At 39.3% G+C, this 27,615-nt stretch overlaps 1 protein-coding gene across 1 annotated transcript in view; it reads left to right on the forward strand.

Moving 5' to 3' along the window:
* The first annotated feature begins 23,217 nt into the window (after window positions 1-23,217).
* LOC140284500 (cadherin-6-like) overlaps window positions 23,218-27,615 on the forward strand; it is a 61,111-nt gene continuing 56,713 nt past the window's right edge. The window contains exon 1 of the mRNA XM_072378365.1: window positions 23,218-23,476. The gene's annotated coding sequence lies outside the window, so the exon portion shown is untranslated. The remainder of the gene's footprint in view (window positions 23,477-27,615) is intronic.

Genomic DNA, 27,615 nt, shown 5'->3' on the forward strand with positions numbered 1-27,615 from the left:
CAGGCGCACATGTCCACACACAGCCTGCTAGTCAGCCCATGAATCAGTCATCTCTTGCTCTTCCGCGACCTCACACTCACCACCGTTCGTTGCCTGACTGACAAAAGCAGCAGGCCAGCCTGTCACAGCTCAGCACCCCCCTTCGCTCAGCACGAACCTGTTTGGAATATCCACTCTTTGATTCCTATGTGACCTGCAGGTGCGACTCAGGCTCCGGGTCCACCTCCATGTCGCCACCTTTCTCATTCATCTCACCTAAGCTCGCGGAGGCGGTGTCATTGAAACCTGGGTAGCATGAAATGACTGCACTGAAAAATGCAGGTCACAATTTGCTTACAAGACCATTTTGAGCCAGTTTGTTTGAAGAAAGAAGAGGCATATAACCAACCTCTTACGCGAGTTTATCAGTATGAAGAGACAGATATTGAAATGCGCTGGCCAGTGTTTTGTCATACAGAGAGCCAAGCAGAAAATGATTCATAACCAGCTACTTTTTTAAGAGTTCACAGCAAATAAATCAATAATGATCAGTAAGAATCTGTCAAATCTGACGTGTTTGGGCAACTAACTGCCTCTACCCCCTGCAGCACCTACCAAACCTCTAACCTGGCAGGATGACAGGATACCAAAATGTTTCCAATGTACAAGCCACATTTGAGTCCAAGTTACTTCTCCTTAGAAGCCCTGGTTGGTTTATAATTAGGCATTTCCACTTATTGCATGAGCCAATTGCAAAAATGCCCCACAGTAAACTTATACAGTGGATGACAGAAAAAGTAAACAAACTGCTGGGCACTGGTACTCACACGCTGATGGCTTGTCTGAATTAATACGTCACATTGTTGCCCTTCAGAAGCTTCAATCATCAGCAACGAAAGAGACAGGATGTTGGAAATTCAGCTCAGATGGAAAGAAATTATTCCAAATGCAGTATGTCTATCAAAATTGACTGTGATGGCTGAGCAAACATTTTTCCAGAGACGTTTGCAGTGAGTTTGGCCATCTTCTTCTTTTTACAGCAAAAATGACAGCAGTAATCGTATGCAAGTGTAACAGTTACTGCTCATTCTGCATTATGTTGTCTGCCAGACGTGTTTTGCCAGCAAATCAGCAACAAAGGTAAGCAGCTTCCAAAGCCATCTGATGAATAAACCATTTCTAAAGACAATCAAACTCTCTTTGTCTGTCATATACAGTCAAATCACATTTCGGGCACTCTGATGGCTGTAGGCTAGAAACGCCAGTGCTGCTGTCGGTCAGTGTTGTGGGGGAAGTGAGGGAGGGAAGTCCATGATCTCTCTTAAACAACGAGGCTCCTCTCATTCTCCCCACCATCACCTATGGACTTACTCCCATGGTTCAGCAGCAGGGAAGTCTGATAATTGGTTAGACTCCTGCACAGTCAAAGCAACACTGTTCTTTTCTTACCTCATTAGAGACATCCATACAACTGCATTGAAATTTCAAAAAGCTGTTTGATTCAAGACACTTTGACATTTGCAGATATTCTATTGACTGAATAAGTCCATTTAGGGCTTGGGGACATGGGCTGTATTTATATTTGACTTGCTTGACTTGTATGACAAAACTCACATGTGAGAGGAAAGATCAAGCACACTGAGAATTTTCTGTTCACAAACGATTACACGTCAGTGCAGTTCAGTCTGTCAAAACATCTCTTACGGATAAGTAAAGATGTGGGTTAGATTTTTTTCCCTTGCTTTGAATTAGTTAACTCCATTGAACTGAACACTTTAACAACCTACGGCTTGTTTCAGCCACCCGGACTTGATAGAATTGGCTGTAATGAGTCTAAATGCATTGTAAATATCAGTTTAATGGTTGTCTAGCCATTATTACAGAAAACCACAACGTTTTCTACAAGGGCACTGACAATATTTCAGCTAAATGTTAAAGGCTGAAATGATTTAAGGAAATACCAGAGAATACCCACCCTCTGTAAGACAATAAATATATAATAATTGTTGCCTTCATGTAATCTTACAGTAATGGAAGCATAGTGGTTTGTCTGCATATCTGCATTTCTGTCAGTAGATTCCCTAATGTCCTACAAATTCAAGCTATTAATCAGTTTTTAGAAAAAGATTTAATACGAGCAAAAAGGTAAGAAATTAAAACCAGCACTACACATTACGCACACAGAAATTAGTTTCCCAATCAAATGGGCTGTTGTAATGTCTTGTATTGGACATATGATGCAGTTCATAGGAAATGTCAATAAAACATACAGCACAGTAATTAGCAAATCTCGTAAACTAATATCTTATCCACAGAACATGGAAAAATATATCACACTTTCATATCTTTTCCAGATTTACTTCTAAGAGACTCTGTCTCTCTCAAGTGTTTTTTTCTTTTTTTTTTAATGGAATTTTACAGTCATATGAGTGACCTGTTAACAATTGGATTAATTACCAACAGGTCTTTTGTGTATTTAATTTTAGTACCACTTATTTCTCCCACCCTTTGTTGCCCCTCTTGCATCTTTTTTTTGTTGTGTTTCTGACATCAAATTCAAAATGAGCTAATTAAAATGTCTCACTTTCAACAATTGATGTGTTCTGTCTTCTATTGTTTATGAAATAGTGTTTTATGAGAAATCATTGCATTATGTTTTTATTTAAATTCCACACAGTGTCAGTTGGAACACCTGCAGTAACTCTGTTTTATACACCTTTAAAATTTGAAGAAACTGAACATTTCCTTTTTTTTTCCTCTTTTGATTTTATTAAATTTCATGTATTACAATTATGAGATTATGATCACTTGTACTTTAATCTTAAAGCTACGATATGATATAGTTGGCTTGTCAAAATTGAGCTATTTTTGGTAGCATTATGATAACAATGCATTTTATCAACTCATCACAGTATTTATTTATTTTTTTATGTGTGATCTTCAATTCCAGAAATCACTTGAATGTAGTCAGTCTGTTGAGATGGTGTAAACAAAAATATAAGACATCAGACACCTGTCTGAAACCATGACATTTCCGACAATTTGCTGGGAGAAAACTATTAACTCAAAGAAACCAATTTGTTCCGCTAAAATAGGGTTGAGTCCATATGTTAAATGAACGTCTTAGCTTTTGTGATGCAGCATGTTACCTTGTATTTGAATGAAAACCACACCTGCCTAAATCATGTGAGCTTTCATTACATGAAATTAACAAACCACATGTGCCTGGTTGTGAGCCTGTCACATGGGGGGTTCTTCACACCAACATTGCATGTGAAACTGATCATTTACATGAGTTGCTTTAAAACCTACTTTGCATTTTATGCAAACTATTCATATAATTTGATTTTAACCCATTTAAAACAATACTTTAGTGAAATTTGCATGTGATACAAAAGTGTCTCTGTTGTGGTATATTTTTGGATTTAGATTTAAAAAAATAAAATATGTCATAGCTACCTCTAAGTGTATTTCAGGCGCTTCACCAGGCACCTCCATTTAAACCTGTTCAATTTACATTGTGGACCCGATTCTTTGCTGCCTATCTTCAATTATTAAATCATGCATCATGCTGTTTTAAGTTAGTTTACATTATAAATGTCCCTTGAGAATTTACGTCATGAAGGAAAGGGGAAAATAATTGAACAACCAAAACAACCCATTTTTATCTTTGCTTGTTCTGCACACCCTCTCATAAATATCTAGTCTAATCAATAAATGTTGCTTTTGTGTGTTGTTTATTTGGGCAGGAGCCCCGAGCGTGCTCCTGCTTTTGTCCTGTCATTTGCAAGGCCTTGTGGGATACTACTAATGCGGTGTTGTGCTTAAAGGATTGTGGTGTCTGGTGCGAGTGCTCCCTGGGTCGTGGTGAAGTTAATTACCTGGGATTGAACAGTTACTTTGTCCCTCTCTAGGGATCCAGTCTGTAGACAGGAGAGGAAAGCGATGCGTCTTGAACTGGTGACACATCCAGGTTACTGTGTAAAAAGACAAAGAAAAACACACATATATATATATATATATATATATATATATATATATATATGTATGTATACATATATATGTATACATATATGTATGCATATATAATGCTTCTGTCCTGGTTGAACTTTGCTAGTTCTTCCAAAAAATAACTGCTTTACAAAACAAGACACAGCTGTCAAATGTGATGATGTAGGGACAATGCTGCTGTTGCTGCACCTGTCAAATTCTCGATTGTTGAATGACAATCAGTTCAGTTCCCTGTGTTGGCAGTGAGACCCTTCAAAGTTGAATTTTTTTAAACAATAGGCCTTCATTTCAGAACAGCAGAAAACAAGCTTTTAATTTTGAGCAAAATAGCACCTTTAGTTGTTGACACAATTCATTGCTCTCAGTTGACTTGTTTTAAAGTGAAAATGCATAGTGTATGTTCCTCCATTATGAGACAGTTTGATTTGGGCTGTATCTACATACATGCTACATACTATATGATTTGTGGACAATACCTTCAAGACTCATCTATCCCATTAAATTAGGTTATTTCTTTGTTAAGTTGAGTAATCTATACAACTCGTGACTACTTTGTCGTTTGTAGCTACACAAATGAAAGAAACCTGTTGACAACTGTCAAGTATGATGGTGGAAGGGAGGACCCAGATGCAGAACTTCTCAAAAATCAAAAAGGTTAATTCCAATAAGGTAAGGTAAGAACAGAGGGTGCGGCAGGGCTGGATATCAAAAACACTTAACTATGGCAAAACAAGACTATGGAGAGGAGAGAAAAAAAAAAAAAAAAAAAAAAAAAAAAAAAAAACACGACTATGAGGCATAACCAGACTTAACTTTCAGCGTGAGTGTGGAAGGAAAAGTGAGGATTCTGAAAAGACTGTGACTGAACCTGGAAACTAAATGCTGTGGGGAAGTGATTGGTGATGATGTGCAGCTGTGAAACGGAAAACAGGTGACATGAGTGAACCTAATGTGACAGGGGAAAAAACATGACCTGAAAATAAAAATATTAAAACATAAACTGTGACAACAACCATGTTTCCCATTTTATACACCATTCAAAATATGATTCAGAGTTTTACTTCTGACTTCAGAGTAACATCAAATGCTGCATGTCAGGGAAAAGAAGAGCCAGTAACTTTTGACATGAATGAAAGTGAAGCAGACACTGCAGTAAACACTGCAGTTGGAGAGGAGTGGCAGAGGTTGACCAATATAGGTTTTTCTGTGACCAATCTCCACAAATCATGGTATATGTGGCCAATTTTCTTATATTTTGTGTGGTTCTTGCTGTGTCAGATTTTAGGTTATTTAGCATGATCTGTGACATTGATTATGACATGTTTAATGACTAAAGTTAGGTTCACAGAGCCAAGTGCACTGTAATTTTAAGATTTCACATAAAAAATTGAATTCATGATGAGAGTGACTTTCATTCTGCTCCCAGCAGCTCATGTTGACCTGTAATGATAAAGATGTAACTGAAAATGTCTTGTATGACAGTTCATTCAGAAAAGACTCTGTGTAGTCTTCAGACATGTACGTCTTCAGTAGTTTAATGAAACTCAAACAATGCGACATTGACTAGGACAGCTGTCGTTGCTACCAGCAACCACTAACACCTTTCGGTTGATGGTCGCAAGTTAACGTAAATACAAGTTTATCTGAAACATTGGTAACATGGCAATTGAAGACACAATGGGTGGAATGACACGTTTAACACCTCTTTTACTGTCTTGTGTTTCCACACCAACAGCACTGCACTGCCCACAGAAATGCTTGCCTGTTAATCAGCTTACGTCAGTGAAGATTATTATAAAAATCAGCTAACAGATTAATTAGTCCACCTCTTCAAATTAGTTATTTCTCATTTACAGCCTTATTTAAGTGATTTGTTTGAAGATGTCTGCAGTAAAAATGAAAACTAAGTTGGTAAAGTATTAATCAAATTATATTATAAAGTAAATTTCACATTCAAACAGCTGATGGAATTGTGCTTCAAATGGTTACTTTTTTACCTTTGTTCTTAGAATAAGTTTCCAGCCTCTACCTTTTCACTTCTACTCGAGTAAATATGTTGCATCATTAGTTGTTCTATCAAAGTATAGGTGTTCCCCCTTGGGTAAATATTGTTAGTATTTGCAGTCTCTGGCTAATATTACTAAGGTGAAGCTACGTAAACAAATCCTTGATTGCAGTTGAATGGATTTAGGATTTAAAAGTAATACAATTTCCAAGAGCACCTGAGAGAATGCATGGTGGTCAAAGGAAAGAAAAACTCATTAAACTTTGTGCATGCATCACCTGGACAAAGCCTTCACACTTTCCTCCGATGGCAAAAGTATCATCAAAGAGGTTGACGTGGAAAAAACATAAGAAAAATACGTTCAGCCTTCCCTCTTGAAATCATCAGGTCTTAAATGCAACTTTGGTACAAGACGCCCTGATAACAACTTAAACAAGCTACAAAAATGTATAAGCCAGTCTCACAAAATCATTTAAAAATGCCCCAATGCAGAGGTTGAAAAAAATAAAAAGTAAAATTACAAAAAGAAAGGGGGGGGGAGAAATCCCTATGAGCGTTGGAGCATTTATGAGAGGATATATATCCCCAACTAGTTGGCAAGTGTGCAATGAAGCCTGCCACAGTGTCACGCCGCACTGTGGCTTTTAATAGGAACACGGCTTAAGAGGCCCTTACATCTTTCGTTTCACTTGAAGTTGTCACTCAGTAATCCCTTGGTAAAGTGTAATGCCGCTGGATTAACGCCGCAACCCCAGATTTCCAAATTATCATCTGAAAAAACCCACTGAATGATGTTGCTAATAGGAACCAAATTATGCAAAAGAAAAAGAAGGGCATTTTTTCCCCCTCTCCCTCTACCCTCTTTCAATTTATCGTGTCACTTTTTGCGTTCTCTGTGAAACTTTTAGAACGGGCAGATTAATATGCCGCTGTGTTCATGTCCACTAGCTGATCGGAACGCAGAAGACTGAAAAAAAAAGAAAATATGTAGATGAATATACAGCATCACAGGGGGATTTATTAATAGGGGGCAGTCTAAGTCCGTCTGTGGTTGAGCTCAGGCCTAATCCTTCCCTGACTGAATGAGACTGTAAAATTCCCTATGATGGCCCACGTCAACAGTTCTTGGAGTGGGCGGCGAGGATGAGTAGCACAAGGAAAGGAGAGGAAGGCCTCCTCCCACTGTCCACACTCCCTGGAGTCATCTTAACCAAAGCCGAAACCCAGGCTGACCATGTTTGTTGTGATCGCTAAGCCCAAAGACTTCCACTCTCAGGATAAAGATGATTTCCACCGGCCATTCTCCAATCCCACACATCAAGCCTGACTTAGATTCTTTTTTTTGGCAAACTTTCTCTGTCTGCCTCTTCCTTTCTCTTCCTGTTCTCTCTTATACAACCTTCAAAAAGACAGGGAAGACTTCCTCCCATAGTGCATTTCAGTGCATCCCAACCGTGCTGAGCCTCATGCACTCCAGGGTCACATGCTGGTCTTCTCCATACTTCGTCAACTCTATATCAAATCACCGCAAAGGCACAATGTTGTGGCTACATGTGACTATAAATTCCTTCCACTGTCCATCTTTTTCCATCATTCACAATAGAAAAGGAGAGCGGGCGTGTTTTTGCCGTTCCACTTCTCTCTCCAGACACAGCCGGGGGACATAAGAGAAGGGATGATGTTAGCTTCAACCTGCCCTCGCAGTGCAATTGGGCTGCCTGCCACGAGCCCCGTGATTTATGATGCCGTCAAAATGTACACTGTTTCTTTTTTTTTTGTTGTTGCTTCACCAAGGGTCACTGTGTTGCCTTAGATGCCTCTATCTCTCTGCGTACTGGGACGCTTCTGACTTCCAAAAAAAGAACAACTAATCTCTGGCAGTCTGTGTCCATTTATCTGCCATGCCTGAATATGCTGTTAAAATGCTAATCCTGCATTTTTAATATTCTGTTTTATTCCTCTAAGCTCTGATAGAATCCATTTTCTCCCTTTGTCGCTAGAATAGGAGCAGTTTTTTAGACACTACATTGTATACCTATATAGTCTTTGGGTGTTAGCACCAATTACCAGAGAAAGCTGCAAGGCCGTATATCTATACAGAATAGAATATCAGGCTTTGAATATCACCTTAAATTGCAAACTGCTGAATTCATGCCTCTACATATGCATGAAGCTGTGCTATTGAAACCTCTGCAAAGATGGTGAGAGAACTCCCACACCTTGCAAAATGATGGAAGAAGCAGAGTTATCATCATTTAATGGGACACTTTGTTTATATATTTCCTGCCAAATCTGAAGAAGTGAATATGACGTGACAAACTCTTTAAATGTGTGACTAATTCCCCCTCCTTTCCTCTCCACACTCTCATCCACACCTCCCACCCCTGCTGGAGTCAGAGCACCACCAGTTCATCTGCAGCGCCTCTCGAACAGGGAGAGGGATTTCTCTCCGTCAAAGGACACGGCTCAGCTTGGCTGATTAGCTACGCTCACTGAGCATGCCCAGACTTCTAGGCCCACTGTTAAAGAGGTGGAAAGGATTGGGCTACAGTAGGGGAGGGGTGGGTTGCTGGATGGAGAGTTTTTTTATTTTCTTTTGCCAACGCGCAATGCAAAAGCTGTGGTTACATGCTAATAAACACGGGGTGTCACAGTGTCATGCATATATGAACTCCCATTGGTGATTTCACTGCATGTTTGACACGGTACTGTGCACCCCTTCCTTTCACTGTAGTTAAGGTGGCCTGAAGTATGGTTGCAAGTAGTACTTTTTAGTTTCTGCAGAGGATAAGGTCCTCAGATGCAATTGAAAATCCTTTTCAAATGCTTGACTGTGATTTATTTAACAGCATAACTGAAATGGCTCAAAGTGCCAACCCTCTTTAAAACTGCCATTGCTGGTGTGCTTCAGCTGCTGAGTCGAGACACTGTTATGCTCTTCTATCAGCTTTTCAATAATCAATCAATTAAAATCAAATTTGCCTCAGTGTACAACTGAAGACAAAAGTCGCTTTTTGCAGTATTTCTTTGTTAGAAATAGAAGTGCTTGCCAGTAAAGTGTGGAATAAATTAGTCTCTTGGCCTTCTGTGCGGCTGAGAATCCTTTAAATTATTCCCATTGACTAATCTGCTGATCAGCATGAGGTGTGGCCACCATTCTGTCAGCAGAGAATTATGTTGATTATTGCATTCTGTCAGAAAATCTGCACCGAGTTAGAGGGTGTTCCAGCAATGGTTATTGCTCAGCTTTCCTCTGCATAAAACCAGTCTGCACTCACTGTAATCTGAATATTTTGGTGTTGGATGTGAAAAGGAACTGGCTGAGGACAGAGCATAATTCCTCCCTTTCTTTTTCTAAGAAAAAAAACACTGCAACACTATTCACAAGTAATTTCCTCCTGACACTGGGAAGGGTATTTTGGAAACTGGAAAAGGTCATCTCATTATAGGGAATTACTAGAGGAAACTATATAATTATGTTCAGCTTGTACATATAGAGGCCAAACACCAGTGCAAAGACCTTATCAGTTTTCCAAATCAGCAATATGTGCATGGAAGAAATAGCACTTAGTCTGTGTGTGTTAGCACACAGATCCACTATTTAATTGGCCTGACTGCATGCTTAGATGGCCATGCCAGTGTCCTATTAAAACATGATAGCTACTATATGTGGAGGCACTGTACCATGCAGTAAGTTAGATTAAATAACAACTCCTTGGTCATTATTAAAAGTTAGTGAAGAGTTAATCATGCTTTTTACTTGCATGACCTTAATGACCAACTCAATCGCAACTCCTACCCATCTGCTTTTCATATTTTACGGCTAATTGATTTGAGATTTTTGTCCTGATGCTTTGACACCTTTTTCTTGGTCGACCTGTATGTTTTCCCTTTACAAACTTACCATTTTCTTTGTACTTGTTCCAAATTTAGGCACAACTGACAGGGAACAACTAAAATCTTTTACAAAATTATTTTATATTATTTCTTCATAAATTAGTTATTTAATACTTGTTCCATTTCTTGAGCTGGAAAAAATCAAGTATGTTTTACGAACACGAAAACAAAACCTGAAGGAACAGCCTTCAAGGATAGTGTTTCCTTCTTTTTTTGCCAGGGGTTGTAACTACATGAGGCACTTAACCTCCCACCATCTGTCCTCCTACCTTCCCCCCATCTGCACTTTTGCTTAGCACAGATGTTCTAGAGAAAAATGATCAACTCCCCATTAAATCAAAATAATGTTTAATCTGTTTATCTGGCCCAACAATAACAAAAAAAGGAATAGTTTGTATAACTATTTGGGAAATGTTGATGGTTCATCTTGTACTCGGGGGTGTATCACTAGCTCCTGTGAGTAGCTGCCCAATATAACAACAAACAATTTATATCAGTTTGTATTTATATAAGTTTCACTTTCTATTTATCATTTGGTGCTAAAGCATGTAGACTCTCTTCTCTCTGTTTGTGAATGGACCAAGTTCACTGCTGACTTTATCAAAAGAGAAGCAGGGGAACGCTGGATGAACCAAAAATAACCTCTGCCTGTCTTCATGATGCAGCAAAGCTGGGTGCTTGAAGTTGCTGTGTTGTAACAGCAATTCACTTAAGTTACAGTCATGTATTATTGAAGCACAAAGTGAATTGGTTCACACTGCAAACAACATTAAACTAAGCAGTCTGCTATGTTGACAATCTCATAGTTATATTTCAAATTCAGTTTGTAGTTAAACTGAACACCAATGTATCTATAGCACTCTGCACACAACTACTTGCTAGGGGTCGATGTGAGTTTAAAACATTTAAGTACACCTGTGCACTTTGTGACTCCCTCAACAGAGTGAGTCTGGTTGAATAGTTTTTCTTTTTTTCTTTGCTGAGGAAGGTTCCCAACTGAATGATCCAAAAGTATCTCAGCAGCAGCCAAGCGAAGCACTGTTTCAATCATCTAAATGCATGGCTCTCAACTGTGGCAGATGTACCACAAGTGGGGTACAGAAGAATTTTTTTGTATTATCCAATTTGAAAGTTTGGCTAACAGCTTACAATTATAGTATTTTCGGTATTACTTTGAGTGTTAAACACTTTCTGAGATGATACATGGTGAAGAAGCGCTGCACTCAATCCTAAGGAAGGTAGCGTCAGTGCTTCCTGTTCAAACACTGGAGAATTCTGTCCCACAATTTCTTGTGGCGGCAACTTTTAAAACGATTCCCAATTATGTTCAACTAGTCGTACTAACTATATGCATGGTGAACAGGAAGTTGAAACTCAGCAGCCTGTGACAGACATATCTTTGCATTTTGTCCCTTTTGCTTTCCTTTGTCAATTACCAAATTATTCTATCATACCAATAAGATCTTTATAGGATATAGCCTCTGTGTGACAACACAGACTGCTCAGGACTGTAAGTTGACCAGTCAGAGCAGACTGAGGCTCTGTCACACAAGCACGAATATTTTGTATAATATTTTAAGACAAACTTGTTATTCAGATTTTACACCTCTCATCCACATGCAGACTGTTTTTATAATCAGATAAAGTGTAGATTTTTAAAAACTCTGTTATCACTGTGTCAGGGACCAAGCATTAAGGCAACAAGGACATATTGGCTTTTGTTCAAAAATGTTGTTTTTTTTATTTACCCATAAAATATGAAAAATGTCAAATCAAAAGTCCTATAAATGAGGTCAACATAATAGAACTATACTCAAACGATCTCAGAAACAAAGAGACTCAAACAAATGAATGTCTGACCTACACAGATACATAAGGGGAACTTAAATACTGGTTTAGCTGAACCATGTAGAACACAAGGGGAGAAATGAAACAAACACCCTGTGTTTGACCGTGCAGCATATGATTCAGTCCAATAAGGCCGACGCAGTATATTAGAGTCGTCCATCCCTTGGCCATGCCTTTTGCTGCACCAGGAAGGAGAAGCCACATTACAGGTAACTCAAAAGAAAGAATAGAGTATTAATACAATGTAAACATATTTGACCTTGTAGTGTACCACCACATGTGCACTCCATATCAACATTACAAGGTGAGAACAATAAACTCATTTGGTAAAGAAATGTGTTGAGTAGTGTCTAAATGTTTGGAGTAGTGGCTGTAAAGTAAATTAAAGTGGACATACACTGGTTCTGAGGTGTGGATATTACCATGTGTGGCTGGTCATCACACAGTGTATCCCTTTGTGAGACTAACAAAAGTCTTGTGCGTTTTTCAGCTTTCTTCATTAATACACACTTTTGCTTTGTGTATTGAGCATGTGCTGGGAACCATAACAATGACTCCTTTCCAACAGTTTTTCTGATATTTTCATGGGCTTTTATCACCTTATACTGTAACATCCCATTGAGTAAAACTTTTATTGTCTGTCCACACAAACTAGTCATTTTCATCTTTTGGATTCACCATTGTTTGGGTTACTATGTTTTCACCAAGAAAAAAACAGCACACTCGTCACGTTCCGATGTTCTTCTCTTGTATTTTGATGTGTTATTACTGTAGAATTGATCGCCACCTACTGGCTTGACATGATTATCTTACTGTTTGTGGAAATTTCTGCGCAGTGCCACACTGAAGCTTTTTCTTTTCTCCTCTGATATGTCATTGGTGATATTCTGTTTTCTTGTTTTTTTTTTTTATTATTATTATTTCTGGCCTGACTGAGCCACATATTGAAGAGTAAAAATTTCAGCTACAAGTATTAGGACCTTCTTTGAACATTTTCATATATTCCCCCTATAGCTCTGAGTTTTACTTCAAGTCTGTTTTGACTTCTGCAACAAAGGTTGTAACAAAAATACTGATTGAACTGAAAGGTTTGGTCTGTTGCTTGTGGATTAAACGTTTCATAAAAAGTTACATCATCTTGCTCCAAGCAGCATTAACAGTCAAAAGCCCTTAAAACATTTCTTTATCACCTTGGTGCTGGGCTGACCACAGGTCATCTCAAGAAGCCTTTGAAACCTTTAACACGAGCAATTTCCCTGCAACCAAACACTCAGCAGAGTGACATTATCACAACTTTACATATTGTTCTCTCCTTGATAAACTCCACAGCAGAATTATACGCAAAGAGATTCACACTATGTATGAACTCGGCAGTTACCTTATTCCTTTGCATGTAGTAAAGACAAAGTCACATGTCCCACAGTCATAAGAGGAGAAGAGAGACATTCCTGGTGTGAAAAGCCCTGTGCCAGTTCCTTCACGCTTTATTTTCAGTGCTACATCGGCAAGAAAAGGTGGAATGAGTCATTCAGAATGTCTTTCAAAAATATTTCATCATTTAATTTTCATCTGCATTAGTTCCACTTGTCTTAATCCACCATCTGCTGCAACTTTCACCTTGCCCATATTTGCTAAATGATAATATTTACATTCGGTATGTCTGCTTTTTTATTTATATATTTTTCTAGCTCAGGGCTACATGGGAGGACAAAGTCTATAATCTGAGAGGTAGCTTGGTCAGCAGTCAAAAGAAATGTGTTTCATATAGCCATGTCAAATAATTTAAGGTCAAACTCATATGCTTAGGAGAAAGCAATCCACTGTGTAGTGGGAATCTTGTGACAATCAGCTGTTTTATATTGATATACTGAAAACAGTGCACTCATTCAAAAATGCCTCTAAAGATAATTGCACAATGTACTGTACATGTGCAGTAAACAATCCTGAGACTGAATAGCGTCCACATGTTAAGTGTTGCTTTTCTGAGGTGAAAATGACAGAAGAATTATGGTTGACTTTCAGCAAAATTCCATTTTACACCCAAGAGCAGAGGCAGCGTTATTTGCTGCATAGTGAATATTTATACCACAGATTCCTCCAAGTAGAAAGTTCCCAGCATTCTTCTGTGTTTTTATTTCTCTTGGGAGCTGAAAAACTAAGTTGATAAAGACTTATCTTTGCCCCACAGAACAACATTGTATCTGTTACTCTTTAAAGAAGACTGTGATATCTGTGATATGGGTTGCTTGGGTGCCTGACTCCTCTGTTCTCCCTTGTTCACTTTCCTGTAGCATATTGATCTTTTTCTGGGATTGTTTATAGGACTCTGTGTCTAAAAGAAGACCTATTGATTTCCTTTTTGGGCGCTCTGCCACAACAGGGCTCGAAGTCTCACCCATAAAATGAAACACATAAAGAAAATCAGCTTAGATATTAATGTTACATTTGTAATTCTTGTTTTAATTATCTCTAATCGTTTTTCGTTTTTTTTCCTGGACTGAATTGATCAATTATCCCTTTGGCAATGATTGATAACACATGCAGAGAACGTCAGGTCTTCTTTTGTTTGCAAAACTGCTGCTCTCTAAAGATAAGGAACAATCTCCACCCTAAACCTTCACAGATGATATTCAGCATGGTCACATGGACCGTTGAGGCGGTTCCATGCAAGTTATTTACAGAAGTCTGTCAGACGCTGCAAAGTTGTGGACTGTGTGAGAAAATAGTCAAGACACTCTGCCAGTTTGAACTTTTTTCTTGGGACATCTTCTTTCAAAAAGTACAGCTGAATTCACTGCAGAGATGTTGTTTTAAGTTATTAAATGGTGATCTTGTCAGTGGAAGCTGCGGTCATAAAATTAGGATTTTAGAGCAGAGTGACAGTCTGGAAATGATTTAAGTGACCACATGTTGGTCACAGTCTTAATGGACTGGTTTTCGGTCACAATTTCTGACTCGTTTAGCCTGCTGATAAAATTAAGACTGAGAGCAGCTTTATTGGGAATTCAGCTTTGCTGATGTACAATTACACCTCGTTTTTGGAAAAAGATGCCAAGGCCCATTCGAGTCAAGTTGAGGATACATAAACAGGAGTTAGTCTGCTTATGAGAAGCTGATTTTTTGGTCTGACTAAATTGTTACATTTTAAAAGTCCAGTTTTGGTTTGATTAACACAATTTATTTATTCTCTTTTTTCCTAGTGTCATATAAACATGATTATTGATGTCAGCTTTTTGAAACGCACGACAGGCATTAAGGAATCAGCACTGAGTATGAATGTTTTCTTGATACTCCCAATTCATGTTCCTTACTAAGGCAACATTTGTAAGTGAAGCCCATGTGAGTTATGAATGGGTCCCATATTGGATTGTCCATTAGTTCAATATGGGCCCCATGTGAGTTTGAAGAGGAAAACCTAATTTTATTTATGAGAATTGTGGGTACTGTGGAAAAGTCTTGGGCCACTCCTCCTTTCTTTATATATTGTGAGGAAATGGAAAATGGGTGCAGTAGTTTGCTTATAGGTGCAAACATAAATGGAAATAAAGAATAAAAGGCAAACATAGAGTTTAAAGACTGAAAGTCAATATTTGGTAAGACAATTCATCAGCTGTTGATAGTTCTGTAGGCCTGGATCTTTTGTCCTCCATTTGTCCAATTTCCTCAAATGTTTTAAGCACACACTGCACACCATGCTGAGATATGCCAAGTTTTCAGCTAATAGGTCTTTGGGAACCAGTTTCTTGGAGACAAAATATTATTCTCTGTCTGTCAAACTGTGTTATCTTTGGTGTTTTTCAGCGAATTAAATGGGAACAAATTATGTCTTTGTGTGTAAAGATATCATTTGAAAATTTAAGTGTAGACACAACACTGCTTCATATTTTGAGATAGGAGCCTTTTTATGCTTGAATGATTCATAGGTCAGTGTTAAGTGGCTAAACAAGCAAAATAAAGAACTGGACTGAAAATGAGTAAAAAACTTTTGAAAGACCATCAGAAAGCCTGAAGAACTATTGCTTAAGATCACTTTAAAGAGTTAAAAGAAAGTCTGGGTGCTTGGAAATAAAATATGAAGAAATAAGGGGTGGCATACTGAATGAGCAGGACCCAAAAACAGGCGTGTCCATTTGCTGCCCATCTATAACTTATACACAACTTACACTGGCTGAGTACTTGCAAAATATTTGTAACAACTACACACAGTCAAGACACTATGAATCACCAGTGAGCTATATGTACAATCTGACAGAAATGAATTTATCTCTTGTAAAACATAGGTTCAGTGCACCTTCCACACTTACTTATGTACTGTTATTTTCATTTAAATATATATTTATTTTATGAAAGCTTTCAGAATTCCCCTGGTAACCCCATCGCTCTGTCTAATTTCATATACTTCTATTAGTGCTTTTCCATGTATGCACTATGTCTCTCCTTGTGTACTGACTGCAGTTTGACTATCTCAGGGCAACAGGGCAAGTTGTGCCCCTTCTGCAAAGTGATGAAGATAATCACAACATTTGTCCATGTCTGTCTGTCATGCCAATTTCCATATATTCCAGCTCTTTACCAAATTTAAGGCCTCTGACCACTCAAATGCTAAAGGCAGTTCTTAAAAACGCACAAACACCAAACAACATCATGACATATGGAACGTCAATGCTTGATCTAAAAAGAAAATTGAATTTAAATGTGTCACTTTTAACTAGCTAGTATTAGCATCATCATCGGTGCTGACTTTTTTCTTCCTACTGACTGAAAATTGATTGGTGGTAATTCCCTTGCACTGCGTGGCTAAGACTGAAGGTTGTTCAAGCTTCCTCCAACTATAACTATATTATTTGTTTATTCATTTTTGGCAATTCTGTGTAAACCGTATTCAGGTATTCAGAATGCATCATAGAGGCCATAGTGTAAATACACTGATAAATTAACATTTGAGATTCTAAATATCAAAGTACTCTACATGATAAAGAGGCTAATTTTGATGTTAAAATGTTCTCAACCTTCTCTCATAATGTCTGCAGAAATGTACGGAAAGAGCTAAGAGCTAAACATTTTATAATGATCTCACAGCCTTCAGTGCTTCAGTTCCAAAGTCCATTAATGTTGTGAGTTACAATATTTCCTCCTTTCAAAAAAATACGATGATGTGAGAAACATGAAGATATTCATACTGATTATACCTTATTCATGGTGTCATTAAACATTATGATGCACTGAGAGAAGCTATTAGTATGTTCTCAATATCAAGAGATTTGCCACAGGAGGGTTGTCATTTTTTCCTAAATTTAAGCTGCTGTTAATTTCTTCGACAATGACAGCTGTGGGTTTTTTTTTCTCAACTTGTTAGTTCAAATGACACAATTATCAAGTTCCATGCAGTGAGCTGTCACTGACAAACGTTAGGCCAATGATGTCCATCTGTCGGTAGTAAGATAAAGTCTCTTATCTTTGAGTATTGTCTTAATGATTTCCCTGTGTGGTGTCATACAGCTGCACCATGTGTGATGAGATTGTTTTACCCTTTTTTTGTGATACCAGTTCCATCATAAGTTTCTGAATCTTCTTACTTGAAACGGTACCAATGGACTGTATTTCTTTGCAGACTTGTAAATCTTACTTTCCTTTTTGTGTTGACTTTTTTACGAGCCTCTGACAAAGAAGCTGTGCTGTCACTTCCTGTGCTGAATAGCAGGCAGTCAGACGATACAGAAACCCCAATATTGAGTCTCTTTTTTTTTTACTATCCTGTCACCTAGGGAATAAAAAGTACAAGATTCAGGTTAGCGTAAAGCTATATTAAATCTAGATGCTTCAAAATTCATTGGTTTAGTTTTTGATCATCACACTGCTAAATACTCATGATGTGATCTGTAAATAGTCACTGACAAGTACACTCATTCTACATTCTAGTAATGATTGGCTAAAAGGTCAAAATGACCTAACAAACACAACAGTGTATGATTTGTTTCTGATTGTTTATATCTCGGTAGGAACCTGGCTCAGAATTACCAGCCAAAGATGAGAATAATAGATTGATGGCTTTGTTCTGTTCTTTACTTTGGCTGCCTCATTCATTTAAAAAATCTACATCCTGTGTTTATTCTCCAACTACTCAAATGGGTAAATATGTAAACAGGGAGATCAAACCTAATCAACAACCACCACCAACAAATCAGCAACTTTAAAGAGTTTGCTATTGAATAAATAAAAGATGAGATGACTTGATCTGAGGCTGGATTAGTTCATTGCCTCTGGATGGGCAGTGTAACCATGGCTCATCGTGTCCTCTATTGTTACTTCCACTATCACACAGACTCTGGCAAGGTGAGACACAAATGAATAAAATATGGATTTCTATATACATGCAGGCTGAGAGCCTGGGCATTTCTTTTTTTTTCAGACCAATCCTAAAGTATAACTGCTGTCAGGTGTTTTTACGGAGGTTGCCCTGCAGATCCCTTGTCTAACCTTATGTCCCATAAATGTCATCAATGAATGTATCCTGTAGGTTTTCTATTCAATGCTACTTTGAATGTTTGTATATTGCATTGGTGCTTATTTTTGAAAGGAAAAAACTTCATTAAAAAGGTACATTTCTACATTTGAATTTATCAAATGAAGAGATGTCATATTGGGATGGAATTCATGTTTGCAGTCTGATTTCACTGTTATTTAATGCTGACAGGCTGTTAAATAAACTGCACAAAATACTGGGGCAATTTGTTAGCAATGATGCAGTCAAGGGCAGCGGTTATTCATCTCAGGCTGATCTCCTGATAGAACATGATGCCAAATGCAGACATCCCTTTGGCTCACTGCGTTTTGTGCTATAGGCAAGAGTTTGATGTTTGGTTGAGAGGACAGGACAGCAGCAAAGTGGATGCTTGGAGTGCTTCCAGGGATTAAACTCATGAATCTAACAGCAGTCAGTGGTCATCATGACACAAACACTGCATGGGTGGTAACGTGTGCACAGCGTGGGGTCCTGGGCTTGGGAAAAAAGAGAAAAACTGAAACCATGAAAACATAAACGCCTGCAGATTTTCCTTCCATCTTCACATTGCACATTTGATGGGAACTATATTTATATTACAGATGACAAATGTTTTGTGGCTTGTGTCATGCCAAATCTCTGTTAAGTGTTTTGAAAATGATGTGGAACAAATTATGAATGAAAGGAAAATCTGTATATTTGAATGTTTGAAGGTTGTTTGGAATTTTATTTCCATGACATAAAGCACAAGAAAATTGTGCACACCATAATGGGAAAAGGAGAGTATATCCTGTTTTAGTGAATCCTGTTTTAGTTTTAGTAAATTAATCACTGTTGCCCATCAATCTGGGCAAGGTTACCAGCCCTTTCCCACACATTCCACACCTGTCAATCTTTCCAGGAGTGGACGATCCAGCAAGTTCACACCAAGGTCAGACCGTGTAATGACCAGAGAAACTACAAAAACCCAAGAGCTACATCTCAGACTCTACAGGCCTCAGTTAGCATGTTCAGTGTTAAAGTTCATGACAGTACAATTAGAAAAAGACTGAACAAGTATGGCTTGTTTGGAAGGGCTGCAAGAGAAAGCCTCTTCTCTCTAAAAAGAACATGGCAGCACAGCTTAGGTTTGCAAAGCAGCATCTGAACAAACCACAAGACTTCTGGACCAATGTCTTTTGGACAGACCAGCACCTTGCAGTCACTGAGTCCACCATGAACTCCTCTGGATACCAAAGTATTCTAGAGTCAAATTTGAGGCCATCTGTCCGACAGCTGAAGCTTGGCTGAAACTGGGTCATCAACAGGACAATGATCCCAAACACAGCAGCAGATCTACAAAAGAATGTCTGAAAAAGAAAAGAATCAAACTGTTACAATGGTTCAGTCAAAGTCCAGACCTCAACCTGACTGAAACGCTGGAAAGAAGAGTGGGGAAAAATTCCTCCACAACCATGTGAGAGACTGATAACGTCATACAGAAAACCATTACTTCAACTTATTGCTGCTAAAGGTGCTTCTACAAGCAGTTGGATCATGCAGTCATGATCACTTTTAACTCTGATGGCATTATCTCATTAACATAACGCTAAACTGCTTTTGCAACATCCCAGCTTAATCATGTGGCTGATCGTGACTGCAGTGTCTGCTTTTTTTCCCACTTTGACGACAATAAAATTTTATGCTTGGACAAATACTTCCATCCCCTCTGGTGTCTACACTCTGGCTATATAGTATGTTTTCTTAAATTTTAGACACTCAAACACAGTGTGATTATTTGCTTTTTCATAAGATGGTTAGAATATTTCTTTTTTTTAATTCCATTAATTAAAAAAATGAATTGGCAGGAATTAAAAAGATGGATGATTGGATTTGTCTTTCTTTTCTTTCTTTTTGCCTCAACACATTTACAGTTTGTGCAAATACAGAAGAACTAACATCTCTGACACTTTTTTTTACATACTACAGCCTGCTCTTGCCTTTGCGCTGCTACAAGTTTTGCTGCTCCTGTCTGTCGATATGCATTAACACCCTCTGAAGCTCCAGTTGGGTGCCATTAAAACACATGTAACAATAAAACCCTTCAGAAAAATGGCACATCTGATATGTCAGAGCATCACATGATGCCCCTGCATTAGTTTTTAAACACATTCAGTGTTTGAAAACCATACATGTGAATGCATCACACTGAAATATCTTAAACATGCCATGTCCTATTATTACCTATTGATCATGCATTGATTCCACATTCATTTGTTTTGTAAAGGTGTAGCCGCATCTTAATTTTTTTTTGCACCTTCTTGCTGAGTTGTTCTCTCATGCAAATGAGAATGTTTGATAATATGCTGTCAAGTTAGACTGTCCGTTTGGTTGTCTCATTTCTGCTTTTATGAATGAGAGCTTCATACTGATGTGCAGCCTGATGTTGCTCTAAGAACAGATGAAATTGTGCCTGACTGAAGCTTGCGTTTTGATAAAATCCTCTTTTCTGTGGTATCAAGAATAAAGAACACCTAAGTTTATTAGGCCCACAGTGCAATAGGCACACTCAGAGATACAATATAACAGATTACAGTGGGTAATCTGGTTGGGGCAGAACACTGGATAAAGCATTTATGAGCCGCATTAGTTTGATTACTCTAAAAGAGCACGGTTTACAGGCTTGGCCTGCAAACAGATTTCCCTCTAAATCCCCTCCCAAACAGCAGTTTGACATCACGAGAAGTCGATCAATGACCCACACAAATGAGTTTCTCCTTTGCTACATCGGGAAAAGAATTTAACTTTCCTCTGAAATACCACCATAGTTGACACATTTTTGGGGGTGAGAGTGTTGTAAACCTGATGCACTAAGGCCTCCAAAATGACCATTAAGTTGAATCAGTAGCTCTCTAAAACAGTTGGTCAGTAGGATTCATAGCAGTGCAGTTGAATTAGACTGCAATAGTTCTAGCAAGCTGTAGAAAATAAAGAAGCAGCTTTATGTATTCTGTGATTTGAGGTATAAACTCTCAAAGAGCAAAGAAAGTTTGGTTCAGGCATTGCCACACGTGCACTTTTCCTTAGACCTTGGTTAATGACGTTGATTCAGGGTGAGCGTGACTGCTTAAACTCAGCTGCATATGCTGCAGACATGGCCCTTTCTGGTTTTTTTTCTTTGAGCCTTGCCCAACCCACACAAAACTTGCAGAAAACCATGTTAAAGCCAGCTTGTGAAATTTAGGCAACAAGTCCTCCGATTATGATGCCCGCCCCCACAGCTTCATTTTTTTTTAAAGTTGGGATGTGTGGAGTTCTTATGAGTACTACGTGTACACCTGTATTGGACAACAAACAGAGAACTTTGAGTTTGAAGAATCGGAAGCTTTCCTGACAGGAAACCTACAACTAAATGTGGTGATATTTTCTTTTTTCTTTTTTTTTTCAACCTAAAGCAAATAAACTTTCAAAAACATCATTGCAGTTCAAGTAAATACTATAAATAGGTAGTTTTACATCCACCACTTTTGCATCAAACTGTTGTTTACTTACACACTATTTTCTCAACCAAAAACATCATTGTTGGTCCACAGCTTTACCTGCACTGACCCGGCTGTATCTTGCCAGTGATCAGCCGTGAATGACACTTCTACAAGTCAAATCCCAGAACAACTACAAGACAGCAAAAATGAGTGGTGACAATAAACAACAACATGGAATGTAATTTAATGGTTTCGATAGCTTAACTGATGGGTGAAGACTGGAGTATTTCTAAGTATGTTTATTTTCTTCCCTTCATTTCTGCCCGGTTTTCCAATTCTCATCTGAAAAATGAGCAACACGGTTAAGAAAGTAGTGACAGTCGGATGCAAAAGTGACGCAGTGTAAAACAATTTAGAACACAGTGTATTGTAGTGTTTGCTTGAACATCTACAACACTTTTAAGTTCTGAGTTGTTTAGTTGAAAAAAAATCATGTTCAGCAGGTAACACGTTAGCTACTCAAGTGGAAAAGTACTGCTATGGCCAAGGCTCAGACAGCGATTAGTTAGCGATTGTTGATTTCATTTGTACTAAAGAATTCCATCTTTGCTTGGAAGAAATGTTGATTTGATTCACATTTATAATTGTTTTTATATATTCACTACAAGTGACAAAACATGTCTATCTTAGCTCCACAGGAAGGAGTGGAGATTTCTTTCAACCATGGGATGTGAGTTTGACACTCCTGGGTAAAGTTTAGTACTAAAACACTTAGTCATTTCCTGGTTGGGTTTGGGCATTAGCATAATTTGCCGAGGGAAAAAAACAAGAGTGATATATGGTGACATTTGCTGCAGCATTTTCGTAATTTTGTTCAAGTTAAATGTCATTTTATGCACATTTGAAGTTGGATGCAAAAGGAGAAAAGAAAACAGACAGAACTGAATTCCTGTCCTCTGCAGATGGCTGCCTTTTCTTGGGTCTGGTTCTGCTGGAGGTTTCTTCTTATTAAAAGCCAGTTTTTCTCTCCACTGTCTCCCCATACATGCTCAGAAGGGTGGAGGTTAAATAGAAGATTCGATGAGATCTGTTGGATTCCTTGGCTATGCATCTTTGTTATGCATTAAACTAATTTGGATTTGAATTCATTTGATTTAATAGGATTATAATTGGATTACAATGAATTGCATTATAATTGGCTTGAACTGGACTTGAGAGATTTGCTGTGATCTGGCGCTACATAAAAATGAACTGAACTGATTTAATCGCAGCGTTAAAACGAACATAAAAAACAATTGGTAATTTGCCCTGACATGACAGTTTCCATCATACAGTCTCGATCAGATTCAGTTGTCTATTTAAATTATACAATATGTAAAAATAAAAAAAAGAAGAAGCAACAAAGAAAGCACACGAAAAAAAACAATTGGCTCCTTGTTTAAGATGACAATCGCTCGGCGTTTGAAAGCCACATTGGATTTCTCACCATTTCCCTTTTGTTTTTGTCGCTTGTGTGTGTGCGTGTGTGTTTCCTCTTTCTCCCTTATTTCGCCGTGTTGTGCTGGGGACTTGTGAATGGCAGCCAATGGGAGGGTGAGTCCCCTCAGCCTCTCTGACATCCACAGCAAGAAGTGATGCAGCACGGCTGAGACGCTCAGTCGGGGTGGAACAACGGGCAACAAAAGCTGCAGCGAGCGGATACGCCAGGCTCCGACGAGCGCCTTCTGCGACCCTGGGAAATTTTTCCTCGGTGGAATAAACTTAATTAATCAGGTGAGCCGGGCTTTGCTTACAACTTATGTATCTGTGAAAATGCTCTCGTTTGCGGCGCATATTCGCAGCTGGAACAGTTACTTCTTCTACAGCGTTTTGAATTGTCTGAGCTGACTGATTTCTTCTTCTTTTTTGTCGGGCTTGCTCACATTAAATGACCACTGCGAGATAGTTGCGTCGCTTCTAAAAAGAATGAAATCCTAAAAAAATAAGTAAATAAATAGAAAAGGCGTCATGTCCTCTTGTTTTGTTTCTAATTAAATCGTGACACAAATCTTAATTTGTTATGGAATAACTTCGGGATTTGAATTGGAATTGAGTCCGTTGTATCGCATGTCTCCCGAGTGCTCATTCAGCTTCCAGTGGTGGTCATCAACTTTTTTATTTGTCTTAAGCGGCTCTGTCTTATTATCATCCATCCCTGGAAAATGGAAGCGTGCCTCTCCTGGTACAGAGGTCCTGCGCGCCGCAGCCCGCTTGCCGCGCCGCGCTGCGCTGTGTGAAGTGGTGACGCGAACATGCAGGCCCGCTCTCAAAACTCACCTTTGCTTTATCATAACGCGCAACTTCAGGTCATTATGTGTGTGTGTGTGTTTTGTCATGCCTTCCCCACGGACTCTTTTCAAGTCGCTGGCAAATCCCCGAGATGCGAGTCGATGCAGGTGGGACAGCGTGCTCAGATAAAGGCGGATAACTCTGTATCTGCGGTCGCTGCTACGGTTCAGCTCAAAGGCCCAGCGTTTTGGGTGAGCACCCCTGGAGTTGTCTCAAGTTTTCTCAAACAAGGCGTTCTCCAGTTTTACTGACAACACGGTGATATGCCATGTGAATATTTGATGTTCTCGCTGAATAATGCAGGGAAGTTTTAAAGGGATTAACTTGGCTGTTTTACTCAAGAGTTGGGAGAGTGATGAGAGGAGGTGTTGTTAGTCGGAGAAGGCTGAGAAGACCTGAAAGTAAGATCTTGGAAAAGTTTTGCTGTTCTCCCCGTTTGCATGCAGATTGTTTCATGTGCCTGAGGTAATTTACCTGAACGCAGTTTTTGAAATTACAAACTTAGTCACGGCTGGCTGTGGATGTGTGTTTAAAAAGAAGGGGTCAGCATCCCTGCTTGTCTCTCTGTGGTGAAAGCAGATTGTCAGAGGCAGAGCAGGTTTTTGTGGTCCAGGTTTTGAAGTTCAGAGATGAAAGGGGCAGAGGTGGAATCTGTGGCTGATCAAAGTCATGCAGGAAACATGGGAGGTGCTGCATATTTAAAGGCCCTGCAAACCGCGAGTGTGCATGTGTGCGGGGGGTGGGGGGTTCATCTGCATGAAGTCGTTTACAGCGATACCGCAGAGCTGATGTGACAGGCACGGGAGACGCATCAGCATTTCCTAAGACCAACACACAGATTACCAAAGACAGTCGCTCATATTTCATCTCTCTGTTCTTCCAAATATCTTCACTGGGCGGGTCAAGTGCTGCGTCTAAGGGGATTCTCCCAAAAGGCCGGCTCCATCCTGTCCCTGCGGGCGCTGACGTCACAGGATGGTAGGTTTTACCCGGCGGCCAGACGGCGATGACCGGTGACCCGAGTTGATTACATTATTTGTGCTCCAGATGGGCCGCATCATTTTGATGTGCTCTTAATATTGAGCGTTTTTCTAGTTCTCTCTGCGGCGGCATCTGGAGCTAATAAAATCCCAGTGGCCGCTGCCTGTGCTAAAGCACCCTCTGATCCCCTCTGGTAAAGTCTGTGGCCTTCCTTCCTCCTCTGTGTGTGTGTGTTTGTTTGGATGCCTGTGAACAACTGTCGGGGCTCTAATGTGCCAGCACTTACGAATAATCAAAAACGGTGGCAGAGAGCACCCCTGGGCGTTGTAGTTTGGTACAAGAACCTTGATTGTTTGAGTGCATTAGTCACGGTCTGTATGATATGATAATAAATCAAGATGTTTGTAGTGTGAGAGCTTCGGGATTCCTCAGAAGATTTGCTGGTGCCAAATATTTAGCCGGAGAAGTTCCTTTCTGTGCCAGCCAGCTGGGCTTCTTCTCTTTTGTCTTCTTTCTCCTGTGCAGGTCAGACTGGCAGAGACACTTCAAGAGAAAACAGCAGACACAATGGCAACTTCATAGCTGCTACTTCCTAATGAGACAGATTCCCTTAAGAGAGGGCTATTTATGGAGCAGTCAGAACCGTAATTGCACAGAAACCAAAATAAGACGAGATGTACTTCTCGCCCACCAACACTCACACACAAGAGGCGAAAAACTGACGTGTTTTAGTTCAACTGCCATTTGTAGGGGTCAAAGTCACCTTTCTTCTGAAGGTCATCCTGATTCCCACATTGAATCTCAGACACTACAAATGATGTAAGAATTAGACGGGATATGGGTAAACCACATACATGGCTGTTTCCCTACCGGTTTCAGCAGAGATTGGCGAGCTGGATGTTGGCCAGGAGAGAAGAATCCCCCAAAAAGGCCTGTTCTGCTCTCTGAGCTGAGAAGATAAACACATGAGGATCTTACAGTTTATACTTTGCTTAACAATGCGTAATTATCTCTCCCTGCTTTGTGTGGGAGAACACCAATTACACAGAAATATACTCACAAATCTATTTACAAAGGTGCTAGACAGAGACATTATGTGTGCACAGTGTTGTGTGTTCACAGTGCTGGATGAAATAGATCTACAGTACTGTGTAAAAGTCTTGATCCAGGCCTCATTTCTTTATATTCTATTTTCAAGCAGCCAGACTTTCATGTAATCTTTTTAAGTTATCTTAAGTAGTAGTTCCAGGTTTTCTGAAGGTCTTTCAGAGTTTTCCAGTCCAGTCCTTGTATCTTGGCATTTGAAGATGAATTTGTTTGTTTGTTAAGCCACTTAACACCTGACACACGACCTGAAAGTTGCATCTGGACCTTCAGCTGATCCATCTACTGTTGGCCTCCGTCTCCATGGAAGGGTGGCTGTCAGGAAGGCATTCTTAAGGAAAGGAAACAGGGAGAAAAGGCTGAGCTACACCAAATGACACAAGAAGTGGACCGAAAATCAGTGGCAACAGGTCTTATGGAGGAATGAATCCTCCCCAGAGCCCGGACCTCAACATTATTGAAGCAGTGTGGAATCATCTTGAGAGAGAACGGAACAAAAGGCAGCCGACATCCAAAGAAGAGCTTTGGGATGTCCTTCAAGAAGCCTGGAGAACTATTCCTGAAGACTACTTAAAGAAATGACAGAAAGCTGGTCTAAGTGGGTTCAGACTGTGTTGAATACCAAAAACTGACTATATTTTTACAATATTACTGAAAATATTTTCTTAATTTACTTTTCCTTTAATATTTACCTATTACAGTAAATCCCTGCACCTATTTTCCTTGACAATTTATAAGAAATTAGGGATGGCTCGAGACCTTGGCACAGTACTATAGAGTTTGCATTGAATGGCTTAAAAACTGATGATGAGAGTCCAGCCTTGTACAGTAAGGCACATAAGGAAGGATGTGACTATGAAATCACTTAGATTCATGTCTTTGGGGTGGGAGACAGAGTAAACTGCTGCCAATGTTGAATAATGCAGTCTGCCAACGGCTTTTTTTCCCCTCCCTCTTCCCCCTCAAACTGTGGCTTGGCTCCACAGCTTTTCTAATTATGAAGTGGCTGAGAGATAGCGTCACAACTCCGACACTGTAGTGGTGATGAGTGCAAGCCAGCCGAATGGCAATCTAACTGAATTACCAACAAAGCCTGACAGACTTCTGGAGTTTAGTAAGCATATTTGCAAAAGTAACATCCCCATCTTCCTTTAACGTAGACATAAAGATGCACAGATGCACTTGCACATATTTTGAAAGAGGCACACACACATAGGCACTAATGCAAGCAAACAAACACAGTACAAAAGATGGAAGGTGTACAGTTTTCCGCACGCTTCTCAGCACAATTTAACAAGATATATTAGTCACCCAGGAGGCAGCGGAAAGCCAGGCGTCCACAGTTTGCAGCAGACTGCAGTCTGACAGTGGGAGATAGTGATTTACAACAAAGCCCTGTAGACCATGGCACAGTTTCAGAGTTGCGGAAATGACACTGGTAAAGCAGGGGCATGAAAGTCTTTACACCAGCCACGTCTCATTTCTTACACCATTTGACC

The sequence above is a fragment of the Leuresthes tenuis genome, unplaced genomic scaffold, assembly GCF_036924035.1.
Source record: "Leuresthes tenuis unplaced genomic scaffold, fLeuTen1.0.hap1 SCAF_24, whole genome shotgun sequence".
NCBI lineage: Eukaryota > Metazoa > Chordata > Actinopteri > Atheriniformes > Atherinopsidae > Leuresthes > Leuresthes tenuis.